Raw genomic sequence first — 6,062 nt, forward strand, 5'->3', positions numbered from 1 at the left:
CCTCCAAGGGATGAGGTGCTCTGAAACAGACCATATGGACACTCTGATAGCAGTTTGATATTGTCTTTGACTAAGTAAATGTATGCAGAGGGGTTTATGACAGGTTTGCTGCCGAAGTGCGATCCAGAAGGCGGGTGTTGGAAGCTGCCGAAATGTGGTCTTGTTGGGGGCGTGGAGGGGTGGAAGCTGACGAAGTGCGGTCCGGGGGGCAGGTGCTTGGGGAGAAAGGGCACTTTGGAAGTCTTATGGAAAAAGGGCATGTGCTCTGCACAGGTTGAGCCTTACCTGTGCACGTGTCAGCCAAGAGCCACCTGGTAATACAATTGTTGCAGTCTTTGGAGCGGGCCACCAACTGAAGGGGAGCATGGTTAGTCATTAGGGTGAAGTGATGGCCCAGTGGGTAATAACAGAGCCTAAGGAGGGACCACTAAGTATATCATATCATATGCTTTCACATGCTTTCACATATGCTTCCATACTTTCAAAAAGCTTTTGATAAGGTTCCACACCAAAGACTGATCCTCAAATTGGAAGCTGTAGGCATTCAGGGTAATGTAAGTAGATGGATTATGAACTGGTTGACGTATAGGAAACAGGGTGTCGATTAGAGGAGTTGCTTCTAACTGGAGTGAGGTTGTTAGTGGAGTTCCACAGGGATCAGTACTAGGGCCTTTGCTTGTTCTAATCTATATTAATGATCTGGACTCTGGGATAGTTAGCAAACTTGTCAAATTTGCAGATGATTATAAAAAAAAGTTGGCTCAGCAGATACAATCTCGGCAGCACAGGTTATTCAAAGGGGCTTAGATAATATTCAGGTGTGGGCAGACTCCTGGCAGATGAAATTCAATGTGGACAAGTGCAAGGTATTACATTCGGGTAATACAAATTTGCACTATAATTACACTATGGGAGGAATAGAACTAGATGAAGTAACGTACGAGAAAGACCTAGGAGTCTATGTGGACTCCTCACTTTCTCCATCCAAACAATGTGGGGAAGCAATAAAAAAGGCAAACAGAATGTTAGGGTATATTGTCAAAAGTGTAGAATTTAAAACAAGGGCAGTAATGTTAAGACTGTACAATTCACTAGTTAGAGCTCATCTGGATACAGTGTACAGTTCTGGGCTCCACACTTCAAGAAAGATATCGCTGCTCTAGAGGCAGTTCAGAGGAGAGCAACCAGACTTATTCCAGGTCTGAAGGGAATTTCCTACTGAAAGACTGAGGGAACTGAACCTTTTCACCCTGGAACAGAGGAGACAACATGGGGACTTGATCCAAGTCTTCAAAATCATGAAAGGCATCGACCACATCAAACCAGAGGAGCTTTTCCAGATCAGCAGGGACACACGCACCCGGGGACACAAATGGAAATTGGGCTTCAAGGCATTCAAAACGAAAAACAGGAGACACTTCTTCACACAGAGAGTCGTCACAATCTTGTAGTGGGAAAATCATTTACTTTTATTATTTTCTGTATACTATTTCTATATTATTGTTTCATGCTGTTATAGTATTAATTGTTTCAGTTTTGTCTATGAAGCAATCATTTGTTTGTTTGTATTTACCCCTTTCTGTGAACTACTTTAATTATTAGTTTTCATGTAAGAATGCTACAGAAATCTACCAAAGTAATTTCACCCTGCCTCCCCCTCAAGGTTAATTGTTTCTTGGATTGTATACAAAACAATTGTCTCCAAGTCACTCTGCCTCTGCCTTAAGGCTCACTGTTTCTTTAATATATAGGCCTACAGCTATTGTCTTTTGAATACCTGATCAACAACTATCAGTAGGCATGGGGTAAATTGAACTCATACAGCTGGATTGAGCTGGATTTGCTGTAACCTATTGTCTATCAAAGATACAAAGCGGCTTCTTCCTGCTCACATCTCTAGTTCTTTTCCTCACTTCATGTGAGAGGAGAGCTCCTGGTTAACCTGTATTTATATTTTGTATAATAAACTTGTTACTTTTTCATCTGTGTTTCCTGGGATTTACTGAAACCACTACAATTGGCGAATAATATGGGATATTGACCTGCCAGTGGACAGTGTTAAGGGGCATCCAATTCATCTGTCTCTGGAGGAGTGAGTATGTTGAAATTACCATCTTCCATAGATTAGGAGACAGAGGATTGGGGGGCCATTTGTATGCAGTCTAAGGCACTTTTTGGCAATATAAATATAGTGGACCAGAGGAGAGGCACTGTGCATTTGTAACAAGTTTGTTTGTTTTGTGAATAGGTTGTGTTTGTACAGTCTGTTTTACTGTAGCAGGTAAAATAAAGACTCAAATATGTGTCTTTGTAATGGTCTCCTTTTACTGTAGCGGGTAAAAGAAAGGCTCCAAATCCCAAAGGGTCGAGGTGTGTAATAAGGAGTCAGACTGCAGAGTTAAAAATGTCTCTTCACAAGTAGCGGCTGGGAGAGAGAAAATAAGAATATTTGCCCAGATATAAAGTGCACGTCTGTGCGTGCATTAAGTGTGAATACGGGAAGTTGTCTGGAATTAATTGTGAGATACTGTCCTTGTTTGTGAAAATAAATAAATAATAATAATAATAAAATAATAATAAAAATAAAATAATAATAATAATAATAATAATAATAATAATAATAATAATAATAATAATAATCTCTTGTTAATGTAGGAAAGAAAGAAATGTGTATTTTACTGTAGCAGGTAAAATAGTAAGAAAAAATCCTAGTCACTGTAAAAGTTGGACTGGAGAAGTATGTGTCCTGTGTTCTCTGTGCATGTGTGGTAATTATACATGAGGATTTGTGGAATATTGTTATTAAAATAAATAAATAAAAAGGTTAGTGAAAACCTTAGTCTAGAACGCTGCTTAACTAGAATGGGTGACATAACAGGGTACGTATTAGAGGATTTTGAAAAGACATTAAAAGAGATGAGGGAGAAGGGCTGGCTGCTTGCAATTGTTAAAAGGGTGATTCGGTCCACATATGCAAAAGGCATTATTGTTAGGTGTTAATCCTGGACATACATTTGACACTATTGTTATTTGGGCAGGAACTGTTGAATCAATGCAGAGTGAGCAGAAAGGAGGTAAAATTGCAGCAGTAGTGTGGGACCAAGACAAGGTATCTGTAGAGTGTTTCGGTTGTGGACAAATAGGACACAGGAGAGAACAGTACACTAACAAATGTGTGCAAAAAATGTAATAGAGAGGGACATGAAATAGGGAAATGTTTCTGCCCCGGTGGGAGAAGAGAAGGACAGTGGTGAAGGAAAAATGACAGAGCAGCGAACTTTTCCATTACACACACTGTCGTCAGCAACATGCCTCAGCGCACCTCCTCTGTATACATCAGAGGAGGTAAAGAGAATGATTCAAGATGCAGTATGGGACATCAAGGACTAGGGGTGTCCGGTTACCATTGCTGCAGACCGAGTGCTTCAGAGGTGGACGCACCAATGTAGCAACATCGGCAGTGCAGTATGGTAATTGACAATGATTAGTCTCTCTAATACAAACCGCCCCTTACCAACTATAAATATGTTGTAAACACCAAAGGTGTGGGTAGAGAAACAAAAAAGTTTGAATACAAATCAGTGTTAACAGAATAAGGAGGTGTACATATTTTGTGTAAATTTTATGATGTAATAGTAATAAAGGAAATAGTCTTGGACATATGTTAGAAGAGATAGGTGCTGTAATTTATTGTGGATAAGAAGTGATAACTGCTTCAGAAAGCAGAAAGTAGTATTGAGTGTTAGTACAAGGCAAAATGGCAAATAGATTCAAATCAAGGAACCCATTTTGCAAGGAAGGTAGTAAAAGACGTACATTTTTGAGAGTAAATAATGATGGATATTTCTTCCCATCATCAGAGCTCTGGAATGGTAAAATGTCTGTCTGAACTGGAACAATGGCAAATTTGGGGAATGGGTGAACTCAAGCTTTGCACTTTTGTCTTAATGCGCTTACAAGCTGTGCCCTCATGGGCCGTGGGTTTTATGACTGGGCGCCACACATGTCTTCATGAAAGCATTTGGACTGAGACTGATCAAGACTTGGTGTTATCACTGTAATAACATAAAACTCAGACTTCACTAACACACTAACCATATTACAGGAAAAAGCGCCAGAGAAGCTAAACACCGCAGCGATTGAGAAACTGAACAAGAAGGAGAAAAGGAAACATAGTAAATTGCCACATTGTGGAGATGAAGAAATGCTAAAACATTTTCCAAAACAAGGTGGTGTAGATTTCAAAGTGCATGGGCCACATACTGCACATACCCAGTGTAGCCTTAGATATAGAAGGGAAAGGTAGATGGGTCCACTGGTTTCAAATTAAATTTAATTATGTTTCCCTTTCGCCCTCTACTATCTATATGTATCAAATGATTATCAAGTTATTTTTCATTGCATGATGGTGGAACGCAGCGGAAAATAACAATTGTCTTTACAGATCTCCCATAATGATGCCTGCAGTGGTCTTCATCCTCCTCTACACCTGACCTTTATGGATGATAGACTGGGCTCTGCAGAATTTAAGTAAATGGGTGTAACTGGACACCTGGTTGCAATGTCACACACCAATATCTACATGATGTAGACACAGTAGTGAATGCATGTGTAGAAAATATATATGTAAATATGTAAATAATATATGTAAGGGGGCCTCCAACCTGTCCACAGGAAGTCAGTGGGCCCCGCCCATGGGCTTATCACTAAGGGTCCAGAATTAAATTTAAACACTGAAGTAACAGTGAAAAGTCAATGTCTGTTAGAGTAAGTGGGTCAATACTAGATCCTTGGCAAAATGTCTGTGCTACTTATTACATTAAATAACATATTGGAAAATAAGCACATATATGTCTCAGAGTCACTAATCAGGTTTCACTAATCAACAAGTCAGAGGTGAAATTTAGATCTTGACCTGACTGCATGGTTTGGGGCTGCCAATTCAGGAATAAACATTATAGATGCAGAGTTTAATAATGCAATCTGCATCCCTCCAGCATGCTTCAAAAGGAAGCCAACATAATGCACCTTTTTGTGATTTTACAAGTATTAACTTGCTCATATTGTGACACATTGAGCATGTTAAGGCAATTCTAATGGATATACTAATGTCTGCACATGAGAAGAAATACTACAGAATGGGAATTGCGTTAACTCTGACATTTAGGTGGGAAGTTTGTATTCTATTAAATTAACACATCAATACATGTCCCATTGTAAATGAATCTGTGTTACAAGTAGAAGCCTGACTTACACTCACTCTTGGGATTTGAGTAAGTGGTTCAGGCTGATAACTGGTGGTGTATTTTCACCAATAGATATTATTTAGCATCGACTTCCATTGTGAGCTCAAATACTGTCCTTTACTAACATTTTATTATCAACTGTCCTCCACTGTCCAACACATGGTCACAATTGCCAGTTTCAGTGTGTCTGCCGCTGCATCTGCCAGTGGCTGAGACAGAGTCTAAAATCCTGATGCCCAGAGCTCGACATGAGTCGGGTGGAGTTTTATCTATCCTGGTTTTCGAAGGTCTCCTTATAAACAGGATAATCTTTTAATCAGTGTTAGAGCCTCTTTTATGGTTCAACATACCAGACCTGAGACAATTTCTCTGATCCCACTATGATTTGTGTGTCCGACGTGGCTAGAATGGCCACTTGGCCAAAAGGGGGGACTGTAGTGGGAAAATTATTTACTTTTATTATTTTCTGTATACTAGTTCTATATTATTGTTTCATGCTGTTATAGTATTAATTGTTTCAGTTTTGTCTATGAAGCAATCATTTGTTTGTTTGTATTTACCCCTTTCTGTGAACTACTTTAATTATTAGTTTTCATGCAAGAATGCTACAGAAATCTACCAAAGTAATTTCACCCTGCCTCCCCCTCAAGGTTAATTGTTTCTTGGACTGTATACAAAACAATTGTCTCCAAGTCACTCTGCCTCTGCCTTAAGGCTCACTGTTTCTTTAATATATAGGCCTACAGCTATTGTCTTTTGAATACCTGATCAACAACTATCAGTATGCATGGGGTAAATTGATCTCATACAGTTGGA

Source organism: Amia ocellicauda, chromosome 10 (assembly GCF_036373705.1).
Source record: "Amia ocellicauda isolate fAmiCal2 chromosome 10, fAmiCal2.hap1, whole genome shotgun sequence".
Lineage (NCBI taxonomy): Eukaryota > Metazoa > Chordata > Actinopteri > Amiiformes > Amiidae > Amia > Amia ocellicauda.